Source organism: Uranotaenia lowii, chromosome 3, assembly GCF_029784155.1.
Source record: "Uranotaenia lowii strain MFRU-FL chromosome 3, ASM2978415v1, whole genome shotgun sequence".
Lineage (NCBI taxonomy): Eukaryota > Metazoa > Arthropoda > Insecta > Diptera > Culicidae > Uranotaenia > Uranotaenia lowii.
In genome coordinates this window covers 346,183,444-346,199,808 of record NC_073693.1, presented here as the reverse complement: position 1 = coordinate 346,199,808, position 16,365 = coordinate 346,183,444, and the positions used below count along the sequence as shown (strand labels likewise).

The window sequence follows — 16,365 nt, the reverse complement described above, 5'->3', positions numbered from 1 at the left end:
ATTTTCTCGAGCAGCAACGAAACAAAAAAAAAGCTGTGTGGCTCTCTCGCGTGTATAGCAGGATATGAACAATTCTGGGAAGTCTCGCGGCCACAAACAATGCCCACCCCGCGGCTGCTGATGAAGTTTCGTAGTAAATAAACTGCTCTAATTTGTGTCGATTAACGAGGAGGGGGTGATGGCGTCGCGGCCGGCAGAATCGTGGGAGGGAAAGCATATTATAGCGATTGATTTTGTGCAACTTCAACGGAACTCAACTCAACCGGCAGCCGGTCATTAGTGTCCGATATAGGAGGATGTCTTCGACTTATAAATAGTTAGCTGTGGGGCGATGCAGTTGGGAAAATTCTAGCTTTTCTTCTATTCTCGTTGCACAATTAATGATTAACGTGACGGGTGGTAGAAAAAAAAAGTCGATGAGTTTTTATTTTTATAACAGTGAATAATGCTGAGTTTTTTTTCTATCACGTTTGTTTGCCGAAAGAAAAAATAAACAAAAACACAAGCGCAGAAAATCCAAAAATCTAAAAAAGTACATTGACATCATTAAAAAAGTGTTACTCATCAAATTAAGCTCAACGATAGGAAGAACCCTCAGATGTCATCGTAGGTGTAAAAATACAGAAATAACAAAATCCGGCAAGTTGTAAAACGGAAGATAAGATAAGAAAGAGACGCTTCAGCCTGGCTACCAATTTTGCGTAGGAGGTTTCTTTGCTGTTAATCAAGCAAATTTCCTACAAAGTTCATTGGCGTTGGAATTTGAACCCAATAAACTTTAATAGATTAAATTGTGTCACATTGGACTTAAATTCAATAGAGGATTTGAAATTGAAAGAATTATAAAATTCTTACAATTCAAGAAAGGTGTGACAAGAAACCTGATTCTAAAATCTTAATCTGACGTCCCAAATGTAATTTTGAAAATTAGAATCATACGTCTAAAATCTTAAATAAAAACTCAAATATGAAATCTCACCCTCGATCTAGAATAACTTCGACTCTTAAGGTCCTCAACCTAGAGGACCGCCAGCTTGAATAGCCTTCATATTAAAAGACACTCGACTTCGGATCGGAAAAATGATATTCTAGCCTTGAAGACTCGTTTTTTGTATCAGAATCCCATCGACTACAGACCCTTAAAAACATGATCAGCTTCAAGCTGATACTGAGCTTACAAGATCCCCGGCTTAGAAAATATTCGGTCTTCAAGATCCTCGGACTAGAATCTAAACAGGGGGCCTATGAGGTTCTTTGGCCTAAAAGATATTCGGCTCAGAAGGTCCCTACTTATGAAATCACCACATTAGAAGACCCTCAACTTAGATAGCCCTCAGAATCCCATCGACTGCAGACCCTCAAAAAACCCGATCAGCTCAAAAGAAACTGGGTTAAGAAGATTCTCGGCCTCGAAAATTTTCGGTCTTGAAGATCCTCGGGCTAGAATCTAAACAGGGCCTTGGGTCCCACACAGATCTTCGGCCTACAAGGTCTCTTCGACTTATGAAACCACCAAATTAGAAAACCCTCAGTATTCCTTCCAGTCTTTTTGAGTCGCTCCAGTCGTTCAGTTTTATTTGGGTCGGCCACTGGAATTTTCCTAGAATTTTCTCGATTCCGCTTAATTTTTCTAGAATTTTTTAGATTCTTCCCAAAAAAATTGGTTAATGAGCTTATGTATCGAACGTTATCTAAAAAACCACTTGGCAAAACTTCACCATGTCACCAAATTTTGTAAAGGGTGATACGGTCAAAATTTGGTCAATATCAACTTGACGTATTTCTTTCAATTTTGAATTTAAAAAACCTGAACATCCCTCATTTTGAAGATGTGTGTGTAGAATGTTTCTCCTATTTTGATTTTGGAATTCACTCTTCAGTTGTCAAAACGCCGTCCAAGGAAGAAGAGCAGCGTATCAAAATTTTGCTCGCGCAAATCCGAGCTACTCGCACGCAAAGCTGGCAAAATCGCTAAAAGTTGCCAAATCAGTTGATTGAAGTGTTTGAGGAACGTTTGTCGACAGCCAGGAAGTCTGAAATGGGGGGGGAGGGGTGAAATCGAAACCCGGAAGCCGCTGAGACGACAAAGATAATTGCCGTTAGTTTCAAGCGAACCCCTAATCTCTCTCTCCGAGATGCCGCAAATAAGCTGGATGTATCGTCTACAACCGTGCATCGAGCCCAAAAACGAGCCGGACTATCGACTTACAAGAAGGCAGTGACTCCAAATCGCGATGATAAACAAAATACGACGGCCAAAGCGCGATCCCGGAGGCTGTAAACGACGATGCTGACGAAGTTTGACTGCGTGGAATGGACGACGAAACCTACGTCAAAGCCGACTACAAGCAGCGGTTTTATACGGCTAAAGGAAGGGGAAAGGTAGCAGATATTTTCAAGCACATGAAACTGTCAAAGTTCGCGAAGAAATATCTGGTTCGGCAAGCCATCTGTACCTGTAGCTTGAAAAGCAGCATTTTCATAGCTTCCGGGACTGCCAACCGAGAAATTTACGTGAAAGAGTGTTTGAATAAACGTCTGCTGCCTTTCTTGAAGAAACACGGTTGTTCCGTTTTGTTTTTGTCGGATTTGGCATCTTGCCATTACGGTAAAAAGACCATGGAGTGGTACGCCGCCAACAACTTGCAGGTGGTTCCCAAGGACAAGAACCCTCCCAACACGCCAGAGCTCCGCCCAATTGAGAAATACTGGGCTATTGTCAAGCGGAACCTAAAGAAGACCAAAAAACGGCTAAGGACGAGCAGCAGTTCAAGTCAAAGTGGCTTTCTGAGGCGAAGAAGGTGGACAAGGTGGCTGACCAAAATCTGATGGCAGAGGTTAAGCGTAAGGCCCGGCAATTCGGATTTAGAAAAGCGGAAGCCTTACTGAATATTTTTCCTGAATATTTTGCTAATTAAACTTGAAAAAAAAATTTAATTTGATTTTTTAAATAAACGATTTGACCGATTTACACGCGTTTTCCCTTGACCAAATTTTGACCGTATCACCCTTTACATGTGAACATTCCATTAGTAGGTAGCTTCACTGGAAATTTCATCAATTCGTACAGTCAAAAGTTATTCACAAATCAAAGTGTTGCATTTTTTCGAATACACTCCTTAGTTTAACAGATGCAACCTTAAAAAAAAAAAAAACTAAAGATAGATTCAGATTTAATTTGTTTTTTGATTTTGAGGTTTATAAATTTATACTTTAAACTGGGTATCGGTAATCAAAAGTGCTCGAGTAATGATGATCTGTCCTAGGAACAACTCGATAGACAGAGACACTAAAATTACCATTGTAGTTTTTAAACTACGCGCACTTGAAACGTCCGTTGATTGGTTTTAATTAAATCTAAATCCCCCTTGAGGACAAAAAAAAATCTAATTGTACTCTATACCAGTCAGCTTCACAAAATGGGTTCGATCGAATTTCGGTCTTAATTAGAATCCGATTGCCCTGGTCCAGCCGAGGCAACCCGAACGCGACACAGAAATCGGGAGGGTACATGGGAAAATGTAATTCACTCACTCATCAATGAGAGAGTGACAAATGACGACGACGACGAGCGACAAAGCAAAAGCAACAGCAGCCAGCAAAATAGATACGAGTAATTGGAAGCAGCCATCACAATTCGCCATCAGCACCATCCATTTTGTCCCATCGCGTTGCGATATGGAATGGAATCGGGCTGCCAGTAGTGACAAAAACCGACGCTCATCCCATACACATATCAGCTTATTCTATTATTTAGTTTCCCCTTGCTTTGAGTTTAGTAGATATGTAGCTAGTCGATGCTTAGTCAGTTGTGCTCTTGCTCTAGATATCCATTAGCACTGATGATAATGACATTGATAGTGAAATCGTTGCACTTGCCATTGTGGATTGTTGTTTAAAGGGTGAAAAAAAAGGTTTAGGTCGAAAAACATTTCTATGAACTTCTTACACCTAAACAAAAAAAAATAGAAAAAATAGATACACAACTGTATTACATTCCAACTAAACTAGCAAATCACGACTGTCCATGTTGAAGACGTGAATCCAGTCGACAAAAGCATTTCCATGCATTGCTTTGCAATGCCCGGAACCAGGAGAGTCATAAACCTTTTTGCATTCTGTTTTTTTTTTTATTCTGAGATGTTTCCCACACCCACAGCCCTCGCCCAAGCCTTGGAGATGGCACCTGTCAGCTGGCAATATTTTATCTTACTCTAGAGTCTGAGTTATCACTGAGCTGCTCATACGAGCGTGTGTAGGGATGACTGTGCAAGCTGAATGATATTCTAGGAAGACTGGAACAGCGACTAGGTTATATTGGTACACCCACAGAACAAATTCAATGTCAAATGTTGCATCGTAGCTTTTTTGAGGTTTCGGAAGAAAAAGATGGTCGAATGCGTCATGAATTGTAGAAAGCAGTGGAACGCCATTCCAAAATTAGGAAGCTTGTTAATGCCGGTCCGGCATAGAATCTTATATTGATAATTCCACCTCCAAGGAAGTTCATTATTGGAGTAAGTAGAGTTTGATTTGCGGGTGTAGTTTAGTTCAAAGGTCTAGGTCAACGATCTTATACGACGAATGTCTTAGGGTCTTCTAGGCCGAGAGTCTCGAGGGCCGAGGGTCTTCGAAGCCGATGATCCCATGAGTCGAAGTTCTAGGCCGAGGATCTGTTAGGTCAAGAGTCCTCAAGTCCGAGGGGGTCAGGGTCAGGGCTGAAAACATTCCAGGCAAGGCATCTTCTAGGTCTAGGATCTTTCAGCTGATCGGAAACTTGTCGAAGATCTTCAAATACGACGGAAATTTAGTGCAATCATTTTTACGCCTAAGGTCTTCTGGTTCATGGGTCTTCAATGCAGAGGAACTTCTAAGCCAACAGTTTCCTAGTCCGAGAGTCTTCAAGGTCAAAGAACTTCTAAACTGATGGTCTTCTAAACCAAATCTATTCTAGGCTAAGAATCTTTTCGGTTGATAGACTTTTAGGACGAGGTTCTTTAGACGGTCAGTCTTCTATTAGAAGATGTTATTCCAAGCTGAGGGCTTTTTAATTCGATAGTCTGATAGGCCCTGTAGGCTGGACACCTTCATAGCCGAGGATGTTGAAGTGAAGATCTAGGGTCTTCTTAGCCGATTGGATTCCAGTCCGATGATGTTCTAGACCGAGTAACTTCCAGGTTGGGAGCATCTGAAGGATTCTGAGCCAACTGTTTTTAAATTTGGCAATCTTCTAATCTGATATAGGTTATAGGTCTTCTTAGCCGATTTGATTCTAGATCGAGGATCGTATAGACCGAAAACTTTAAGTTAAGGATATTTATGGCCGAGAGGCTTTAAAAATCAGGGTCTTCTAGACCAAGCGTCTTTAAGGTCAAGTTTCTTTTAGGCCTTGGGTATGTTAAGCCGATCGAATTCTTGTTCGAGGATGTTCAAGACCTAGGATTTTCAAAGCCCATGAAATTGCAGTAAGAGCTTCTTGGCCGAAAATCTTTCAAGTTGAAAATTTTCTGGTGTTCTCTGGGTGTTCAAAGCCAAAAATCTCGCCAACAGAGTCAAAGGTTTTCTTAGCCGAGGGTTTTATAGGTCCAAATATTCCGAAGTACAGCCTCCGAGTTCGATGAGCGTTCAGACCGGGTATTTTCTAGATCAAGGATCTTTTTGTTCGAAGGTATTCTAGATCAAGAAAAAAAATATTATGAAGTTTTTTCCAAGCCGAGGGTCTTCTAGTCTGGGATTTTTGTTAAGGCTGAAGTTCTTTTTCATGACGAAGGTCTAGGGTCCCTTTGGTCGATAGTATTCTTTTTTAGGATTCGTCAAAGTCGTCAAAGTCGAGAGTCGAATAAGCCTAAGGCGTTCAATGTCGAGAGATTTCAAAGCCGAAATTGGTATAAGCTCATTGGATTGTAGTCCAAGAATATTACAGTGCGAGGGTCTTTGAGGACTTTCTAAGTTGAGGGCCTTCTCATTTAGTGCTGTCACAAGTTGAAGGGGCCTTCTGGGCCGAAGAACTTTTGTTCAACGGTATTCTTCAGATTGTAGTCCGAAGATCTTAACGACCGAAAATTGTCTAAGCCGAGGATCTTCTAAGCTCTGTATCTTTTAAGCTGATCGGGTTTTTTAGGGTTTGTAGTCGATGGGATTCTGAGGGCTCTAAGTTGAGGGTCTTCTCATCTGGTGATTTCATAAGTAGGGACCTTCTGGGCCGATTATCTTTTAGGCCAAAGGACCTTAGATTCTAGCCCGAGGATCTTGAAGACCGATAATTGTCTAGGCCAAGTATCTTTTAAGCTCAGTATCTTTTAAGATGTTCGGGTTTGTTAGGGTCTGTAGTCGTTGGGATTCTAATGCAAAACTGATCTAATCCTCTAGTCCACGAGTCTTCAAGCCTAGAAAATCATTTTTTCGATCCGAAGTCAAGTGTCTTTTAATATGAAGGTTATTCAAGCTGGAGGTCCTCTAGGTTGAGGATCTTCAAAGTCGAAGTTATTTTAGATCGAGGGTCAGTTTTCATATTTGAATTTTTATTTTAGATTTTAGACGCTTGATTCAAATTTCTAAAATTAGATTTTGGACTACAGATTCAGATTTTAGATTCAGGTTTCGTGTCACTCATTTTTTGAATTATAATAATTGATTAGTTCTTGCAATTTCAAATCTTCTGTTGATTTTAAGAAAAATCTAACACAATTTTATTGATTAAAGTTTATTGGGTTCATGTTCCAAGGCCACTGAACTTTGTAGGAAACCCGATCAAGAGAACAAATCAAAATTACCACTTAAACCCATCTAAATGAGATATTATTATCTTATTCAGATATAGCTTTAATATAGAAATCTTCGTTATTGTTTCTAGAAAAAATTATATCTCATTTGATACAAACAGTTATTTTTTCAGCCTCAACTTGCATGCATCGAAAGCTTTTATAATTGGTATTCTGAAGCCGTCATTCCAATGTACCAAGTATGGTTCTGTGGTAGCGTGCGCGCCTCTCAACCTGAAGTTCGAGATTCAAATCTCCTGGTGTTCCTCAAACTTTACAAATTTAAATATTGTATACAAGCTTGATGCCATGTTTGATTTGGACTCAGTACTTGTACGAAAGGTTTCATTGTCTCCTGCCTTGCACTCAAACTTTCATGTATTGTTTCAAACTTGCACAACTCTTGAAAGAATCGGGTACATCCAGGAGATTCGAACCTCGACCTGGGCGATCAGAAGGAGGGGGGGGGGCGGACATTCGACCGAAAGATGTTAGGCCGAAGGTTGCTAGGCCGAATGGGTTAAAAGGCCGACGGATGTTCGGCCAAATAGGACAAAAGACCGAATGGTCACTAGGCCGAATGATCATTTGGCCGAATGGTCATTAGGCCGAAAGGTCGTAAGGCCGAATGTTCATAAGGCCGAATGGATACTAGGCCGAAAGATCGCTAGGCTGAATGGTCATTAGGCCGAATGGTCGTCGGGCCGAATGGTCGTCGAACCAAATGGTCGTAAGGGCGAAAGGTCGTTAGGCCGAATGCTCGTAAGGCCGAATGAACGATAGGCCGAATGGATGCTATCAGGTCGTTACTATCTAGTCCTATAAGCCATATTATCGCTTTTTCGCATATTACGCCGATCAGTAGTTAGGCCGAATGGTAGTTAGGCCGAATAGTCATCAGGCCGAATGGATGCAAGGCCGGATTCGACCATTCGGCTTTGCGACCATTCGGCCTATCGTCCATTTAATCTAATGACCATTCGGCCAAACAGCCATTCGGCCTAACGACCATTCAGCCTAGCATGCAGACGAGTGTAAAAGATTTCTTATTGACCTAGCAACCATTCATGACGCTCATTTAGCCTTATGACAAATCGGCCTTACGACCTTTCGGCCTGACATCCATTCGCCCTCACGACCATTTGGCCCGACGATTCGGCCTAATGACCATTCGGCCACACGACCTTTCGGTCTTACGATCATTCGGCTTAGTGACCATTCGACCAAATGACCATTGGCCTATTCGGCCGAACATCCTTTTGGCCTTCGGCTGAATAACCGTCGACCGTATAACCCATTCGGCCTAGTGGCCTATTCGGCCAGATAGCCCATTCGGCCTAACGTCCATCGGCTGAATGACGTTCGGCCGAATGTCTTTTGGCCTCAAGACTTTCAGCCGAATGACCCAGCCTCGATCAGGAGAGCATATCAAAACTGTTAAACAAACCCATCACAACGGAATTGTATATTACAACTGGTACCCTAAAATACATCTGCGTACCCCCGATGGTCAAGACGATGATGAAGGCATGAGAGAGAAGAGCGTACACGATCGACACCGAGAGATGGGCAACAACATGGCGAGAGATGGTCACCGAGCGATGGGATACGAGAGACGGGCAGCGAGAGAACCAACACCAGGCATTACCACCACAGCAGCAACCGATGGCAACAACAATACCACCCCCTACCCCCGGGAAACCACCCCAATAACACCCTAATCCGACGGCGATCGGATCAACCCGGCCTGCTCAATAGTTTAATTTGAGCTGGCCCTCCAGTACTGAATAAGAAAGCACCAAGCAATCAAGCCACCCAAATTTTGTACCTTTTAAGAATGTTTTATGTTAGTTAAATATATGATGTAGTTAAGTCGAATAAATGTATTGTCATTAGCGTCGCGTTTTGTTTAAATCTCCGTCTTGTTATTGTGCGTCCGGAACGTCCAGTACGAAATTAGTAGGAAGTTGAGAACGTGGCCTACAACATCCAATCCATCCTACAACGGATTCAACCCCAAGGAACCAAGGCGTAGCCCACACCCAACATTGGTCACCCAGGCAAGGCGTCCGACACCATACAGTCCACTCCAATCACCGGATATCGAAGCAAGGTACTTACCCAACATTTTGGTCACTTCACACCGGATTCCGACCAGGCAAACCCAGAATTCGACGCCATCGCGCCAATTAGTTGGCTGGCTAGCACAAATCGCTCGACGCCATCGTTAAATTCGGCACTACATCAAGCTCAAGTCACCTGCTCACCATTGCGGTCATCATCAAACCATCAATCATCTCACAAAGAAAGTCAGCTATCGTCATTTGGGCACACTCTAAAGTGAACGTTTAGCAGCAACTCACTTTGTGGAGGATTCCTTTTGCCACCATCCCAAAAACAACCGGCGGTAAACATCCTGCGACCCGAAACGTATCTACACTAGTGACGAGCGAAGCTTCTGGTTCTTCCAGGTAATTAACACTAGAATAGTATACGTCTAGCCGTTGCTTGGACTATTGTAGCTTCTACACAAAACTTTTCCCTTCCCGATGTAAACAAACCCAATGAATGCTTGTGAGAGTCGTCGTGTTCATCAACATCTGTGGCACCAATACCCTGAAGAACACCAGCAAGAGAGAGAGAGTTCATCGCTTACCACCAGCCGACCGATTCATTCGATTCATCCAGCGAGATTCTAGCAGCGTATCTGACCCATCAAAACAAATCCATTCTGGGGAGCCTATCACCGGATGGGTTAACACTTTCCACCTGCGAATCAACTATCGGTTACGCGGAACACCTTCGACGACAGCCGGACATATTTCTTTTAAGGTTAGTGAAATTTATGAGCACTACATTTAGTATATGTCCAGTCGAAGCTTTCGCGGATTACTACACCTTACCTTGATGTTTTCCCAACTGAACACACTACCTAATGAAACAACCGAATGAACAACAATCATCATCATCATTGATATTACGCGAGGGGTGCTAAGAAGTACAACTGCAGAAAGACAATTTTCACTTTGGAAGTTCAGATTTTACCTGGAACTGAAAAATTTAAATTGTGCTCCAGTTAATTTTCGGTCAGGTAAACACTTTGGGTATATGTCCTACCGAAGCCTTTATACGGAATATTACACCGATTATTTTCCCATCAATGTACGTAACTGCCGACTACGAAATCTATTGAGTTGAATGTTTGACATAATCAACGGTTTATCGAGCACTGGAGGAATTATTTGAACATACCTGTAGGGGAGCGCAGCTATTTTTTTGCAAAAGTAAGTTAAGCCTACAGTGTATGTTCCTAGCCGAAGCTAGAGGTTTTTAAATACTTACACCCAATCATCCCTATCTGTCAACTGGTGAATTCGTAAACGGTGAATGAGTGATACAACAATGCCAGCAGCTTCATCCGCCGCCAAGGAGCCTTCTCTGAAGAGCCTTCAGACTAAACTTCGTGCACATCTGGATCTGTTTAAAACAATTGTTGCGTTTGTGGATACGCTTGCTGAGGTTACTTCAATTGAACGTATCCAAGTGCGTTTAGCTAAACTAGACGAACTGTGGGACAAAGTGAATGCTGCCTTGGTGGACATTGAAACTCATGGAGAATACACTTTGACACCGGAGAATACCCCGTCCCAGGTTCGCTTAGACTGTGGAGAATCCTATTACGATGCGAAGGCAACAATGCTGGAAAGAATTAAGGAGTTAGAGCAGGAAACAACAATATCACACCAATCTACGAGACTTCATGATTCTTCGATGCATCCGACTACGGAACACGTTAAGCTACCACAAATCAAATTACAACTTTTCGATGGAAATGTGGACGAGTGGCTTAGCTTCAGGGATTTATATTTATCTTTAATCCATACCAAAGCAGATTTACCAGACATCGAAAAGTTTCATTATCTAAAGGGATGCTTAGCAGGAGAGGCAAAGAAACTCGTTGATCCACTCGCAATAACCAGTGCCAACTATCCAATTGCGTGGGAATGTCTGATGAAACGTTACAACAACAGCAAACTTTTAAAACGACGGCAGGTGAATACGCTTCTGAAGTTGCCAAGCGTTTCAAGAGAATCTGTAACGGAATTGCAGTGTCTACTAGAGGGTTTCGAGCGAGTTGTACAAACACTAGATCAATTAGTGAAGGTCGAAGAATACAAGGATCTACTACTACTCGAGATTCTGTGCAGCAGACTTGATCCAACTACCCGACGTGCGTGGGAGGAATTCACAGCAGGCAATGAGCAGGATAAAATTTCGGATTTGATGCAGTTCATCCAGAAGAGGATTTCGGTTCTAGGTTCCCTACCCAACAAATTATCCGAAGGTCGACCAGAATACGTTAAAAGGCAATATGGAATACGAACTAGCCACAACGTCACGCGCATCTCTAAGGGTCGCTGTGTTGCGTGTTCAGACACCCCTCCCCTCTTCATGTGCCAGACTTTCAGGAAGATGCCGATAGCGGAAAGGGATAGATTGGTTCGAACAAACTCACTTTGCAGAAATTGCTTCCGAAATGGACACATGGCTTCGGAGTGTATGTCGAAATTCGTATGCCACAACTGCAAGGGTAAACACCACACGTTAATCTGCTTTCGCTCAGAAGGGGCAACTGCCTCCAATTCCGGCACTATGAGGAGAAATTCTAGAAATTCAGAACCACCATCGACGGAAACAGTCGCATCTAATATCGCACGGCGATCAGCTTCAACAGTGCTTCTAGCAACAGCCGTAGTTTTGGTAGAGGACAACAATGGATTCAGCTATCCTGCCCGAGCATTGCTGGACTCCGGGTCGGAGTGCAATTTTATGGCGGAGCATTTGTGTCAAAGATTAGGTGTCTGCCGACAGCGCTCGAACGTTTCAGTAATGGGAATCGGCCAATCAACTTCCGAAGTCAAGCATCAAGTCACTGCGATTATCAAGTCTCGAAACGAAAGCTACAAACAACAAATGGACTTCCTGGTTTTACCGAAGGTGACAGCGGATCTACCAACAGCAGACATTATTTTTTCCGAACTACGTTTACCAGCGGAGATCGAATTAGCAGACGCCAACTTCTTCCAATCCAATGCAATCGATCTGATCTTAGGAATCCAACATTTCTTTGAATTCTTCCAATCTGGTCAACGGAAATCGCTAGGAGATGGATTACCAGCTATTACAGAATCCGTTTTTGGCTGGGTTATTACTGGTGTAGTACAAAACTGGAGGCAAACTTCAAAGACCATCTGTAATACAGCTAGTTCGATACCTTTGGACGAATATCTAACTCGTTTTTGGTCCTGCGAGGAAATAGGATCGGTTCACAAATATTCACCCGAAGAAATGCGCTGTGAGGAGTTTTTCGTCAAGACGGTTCGCAGAGAAACTGATGGTAGATATACAGTTTCTCTTCCAAAGGATGGGAATGTCAATTCCAGATTAGGCGAGTCAAGGGACATCGCATTCCGACGTTTGCAATACCTAGAGCGCAGATTGGATCGTGATTCTAGCCTGCGTGAAGAGTACAACCGATTCATTCAGGAATATTTACAACTTGGCCACATGCGATTGGTAGAGGAAACTCGAGAGGACAGTACAAAACGTTGCTATCTCCCACATCATCCTATAATTAAAGAAGCTAGCACAACAACAAAACTTCGAGTGGTTTTCGACGCGTCAAGCAAAACTTCAAGCAAACTATCGCTGAATGATATATTGCTAGCAGGACCCGTCATACAAGATGATCTAAGAGCAATTGTCCTACGGTGCAGAACGAAACAAATAATGATTGTTGCTGATGTGGAAAAGATGTTCCGTCAAATCAAGGTGTTCGAAGACGATATGGCTCTACAAAGCATCCTATGGCGGTTCAACACAACGGAGCCTGTAAAAACGTACGAACTTACAACGCTCACGTATGGAACCAAACCGGCACCCTTTCTTGCGACAAGAACTCTCCAGCAACTCTCAATCGACGAAGCAAATAGATATCCCTTAGCGGCCAAGGCGATGTCAATGGATGTTTACATGGACGATGTGTTGACCGGTACAAACGACGAAGATGAAGCAATCCAGTTGAGAAGGCAGCTCAGCGAACTATCCGAACGAGGTGGATTTAGGCTAAGAAAGTTCGCCTCCAATTCAGTCCAAGTGCTTCAAGAAATTCCAACAGAAGATTTAGCAGTGAATGTCTCCGGAGAGGTTGAACTCGATCCCAATTCTACCATTAAAACACTCGGCCTGGTATGGCAGCCTTCGACAGACACATTCCGTTTCCAATTTATTATCCAGAACTTGAAGCCAAATGAAAAACTCACGAAACGCAAGGTTTTATCCGCAATTGCAGCCCTATTCGATCCATTAGGTCTCTTGGGAGCTGTGATTACAACCGCAAAACTAGTTATGCAGCGTCTATGGTGTTTAACGGATGATCAAAACAATCGTTTGGATTGGGATCACGAGATTCCTGAAGATTTAGCCGAAGACTGGAGAAGGTTCTACGCTCAAATACCAATGCTGAACGAGTTACACATCCCACGTTGTTCAATCATACCCATGGCAGTGACTACTGAAATCCATATATTCTCCGATGCATCTGAGCGCGCGTACGGAGCCTGTGTGTATATTCGAAGCATAAGCACTTCAGGAAGGGTCGGCGTACAATTACTAACGTCGAAATCCAGCGTTGCACCGTTGAAATCTCAGTCGATTCCCAGACTGGAGCTTTGTGGAGCGTTGAAGGCAGCGGAACTTGCGGAGAAGGTCAAGGAGTCAATCAAACTGGAAGCTAAAATTTGTTTTTGGACCGATTCTACTTGCGTATTGCAATGGCTTAATTCAATTCCCGCAACATGGTCAACCTTTGTAGCCAATCGTGTATCCAAAATCCAAATCATCACCGAACAATACGCATGGAGACACGTTCCAGGTCAAGAGAACCCGGCAGATATAATTTCTCGAGGTACAAGTCCGGAGGAGATCAAGCAAAACAGTCTTTGGTGGGAAGGTCCGCCCTGGTTGAAAATGGAAGAAAAATTCTGGCCGAAGCAGCCAGTAACCATCAACACCGATGCAGCCGCTAGTGAAACAAAAAGAAAGGTCACGAATGTTGCGACAATCGACACGCCTAGTTTTATTGATGAATACGTCGAAAGGTTTTCTTCATTGTCCGATTTGATTCGTAAAACGGCGTATTGGCTGAGATTAAAAGGGATGTTACGGAGGTTAGAGCCAAGCTCATCAGGTGTTCTTTCTACTAAAGAGTTAAGAGAAGCCGAATATGTTATTATACGGGAAATCCAGAGAGAAGCATTTAAGGAAGAGTGGAAACAATTAACCAACGGTGAACCCGTTTCACGCAATTCTCCGATGAGGTTTTTCAATCCATTCTTAGGATCCGATAACTTAATACGATTGGGCGGCAGGTTAAAGTATGCTCAAGTTACCGAAGACACAAGGCACCCTATTGTCCTCCCGTCACGACATCCATTCACCAAACTTCTATTTGAAGCGTTCCACAAGCGACTTCTACATGCAGCCCCACAACTACTTCTTAGCTCCATAAGACTCAAATATTGGCCACTAGGAGGACGGAATTATGCCCGTCAAACAGTTCAGCAGTGCCTACGTTGTTTTAGAATGAAACCGAAATCTATGGAGCAATTTATGGGAGAACTTCCTGTTGCACGCGTCACAATTTCTCCACCCTTTTCCAGAACCGGAGTAGACTACTTCGGCCCTGTATATATTCGGCCTGGACCACGCCGAGTAGCAGTCAAGGCATACGTTTCCCTGTTTATCTGTTTGGTGACAAAGGCGATACACTTGGAATTAGTTTCCGATTTATCAACGGAGAAATTTCTACAGGCGTTACGAAGGTTTATAGGACGGCGTGCAATTCCAAGCGACATTTACTCAGATAACGGCACAAATTTTGTAGGTGCCCGCAACCAACTACAGGAATTGTTCACAAATCTGCGCAGCAAAACCCACAATCAACAAGTTTCCAAGGAATGCTCGGAAAGGGGCATACAATGGCATTTTAATCCCCCAGCTGCTCCCCATTTTGGAGGCCTGTGGGAAGCAGCAGTTAAATCCGCCAAACAGCATCTGCTTAAGGTGTTAGGACAAAACGCTTTATCCTTTGAAGAATTCAACACCCTTCTTATTCAAATTGAGGCTTGCCTAAACTCTAGGCCAATAACTCCGATGTCAGAGGACCCCAACGATCTTGAACCACTGACCCCCGGACATTTTTTAACTGGGAGGTCGTTGCAGCAGCTACCAGTAGTGGACTTAACCGAATTATCTACGGGAAGGCTCAAACAGTATCAAATAATACAACAAAAAATACAATTCTTCTGGAAACGTTGGCAGAAGGAGTATCTATCCCAGCTCCAAGGAAGATACAAACGATGGAAGCCTCCAGTACAGATCTCGGTTGGTCAACTCGTCGTGATAAAGGATGAAAATACCCCACCGATGCGTTGGCGATTAGGGCGTATCCAACAGCTACACCCTGGAGAAGACGGAATAGTAAGAGTTGCGACGCTCTTAACATCGAATGGAATTTTGAAGAGAGCTGTTGAAAAACTTTGCCTGTTACCATCAGATTGTCAACCAGTCAACAGCGATGAACAAAACAGTTCGGTCAATTAGAGGAGCTCGGAGACGTCGTCCAGTGTGTTCGGATGGGATTTTCTTATTTCATTTCAGAAATTGCGGCAATTTCAGCGCGGGCGAGGATGTATATTACAACTGGTACCCTAAAATACATCTGCGTACCCCCGATGGTCAAGACGATGATGAAGGCATGAGAGAGAAGAGCGTACACGATCGACACCGAGAGATGGGCAACAACATGGCGAGAGATGGTCACCGAGCGATGGGATACGAGAGACGGGCAGCGAGAGAACCAACACCAGGCATTACCACCACAGCAGCAACCGATGGCAACAACAATACCACCCCCTACCCCCGGGAAACCACCCCAATAACACCCTAATCCGACGGCGATCGGATCAACCCGGCCTGCTCAATAGTTTAATTTGAGCTGGCCCTCCAGTACTGAATAAGAAAGCACCAAGCAATCAAGCCACCCAAATTTTGTACCTTTTAAGAATGTTTTATGTTAGTTAAATATATGATGTAGTTAAGTCGAATAAATGTATTGTCATTAGCGTCGCGTTTTGTTTAAATCTCCGTCTTGTTATTGTGCGTCCGGAACGTCCAGTACGAAATTAGTAGGAAGTTGAGAACGTGGCCTACAACATCCAATCCATCCTACAACGGATTCAACCCCAAGGAACCAAGGCGTAGCCCACACCCAACATTGGTCACCCAGGCAAGGCGTCCGACACCATACAGTCCACTCCAATCACCGGATATCGAAGCAAGGTACTTACCCAACAGGAATATTATTAACTTATTCAGATATATGTAGCTTTGATATCAAAATCTTTGTTTCGGTCGTTTAAAAAAAATGATTAAATCTCTTTTGATATAATCAGTTGTTTTTCCTGCCGGGCAAGCAAATGCTTCGATAATTTTTATTGGAAGTTTGATGCTCTCATTCCAATGCACCAGGCATGGTTCTGTG

General features: G+C 43.2%; 1 protein-coding gene across 1 annotated transcript in view; it reads right to left on the bottom strand.

Moving 5' to 3' along the window:
* LOC129757059 (serine/threonine-protein phosphatase PP1-beta catalytic subunit) overlaps positions 1 to 16,365 on the bottom strand; it is a 107,988-nt gene that overhangs the window by 76,907 nt on the left and 14,716 nt on the right. The gene's annotated exons all lie outside the window — the stretch shown is intronic.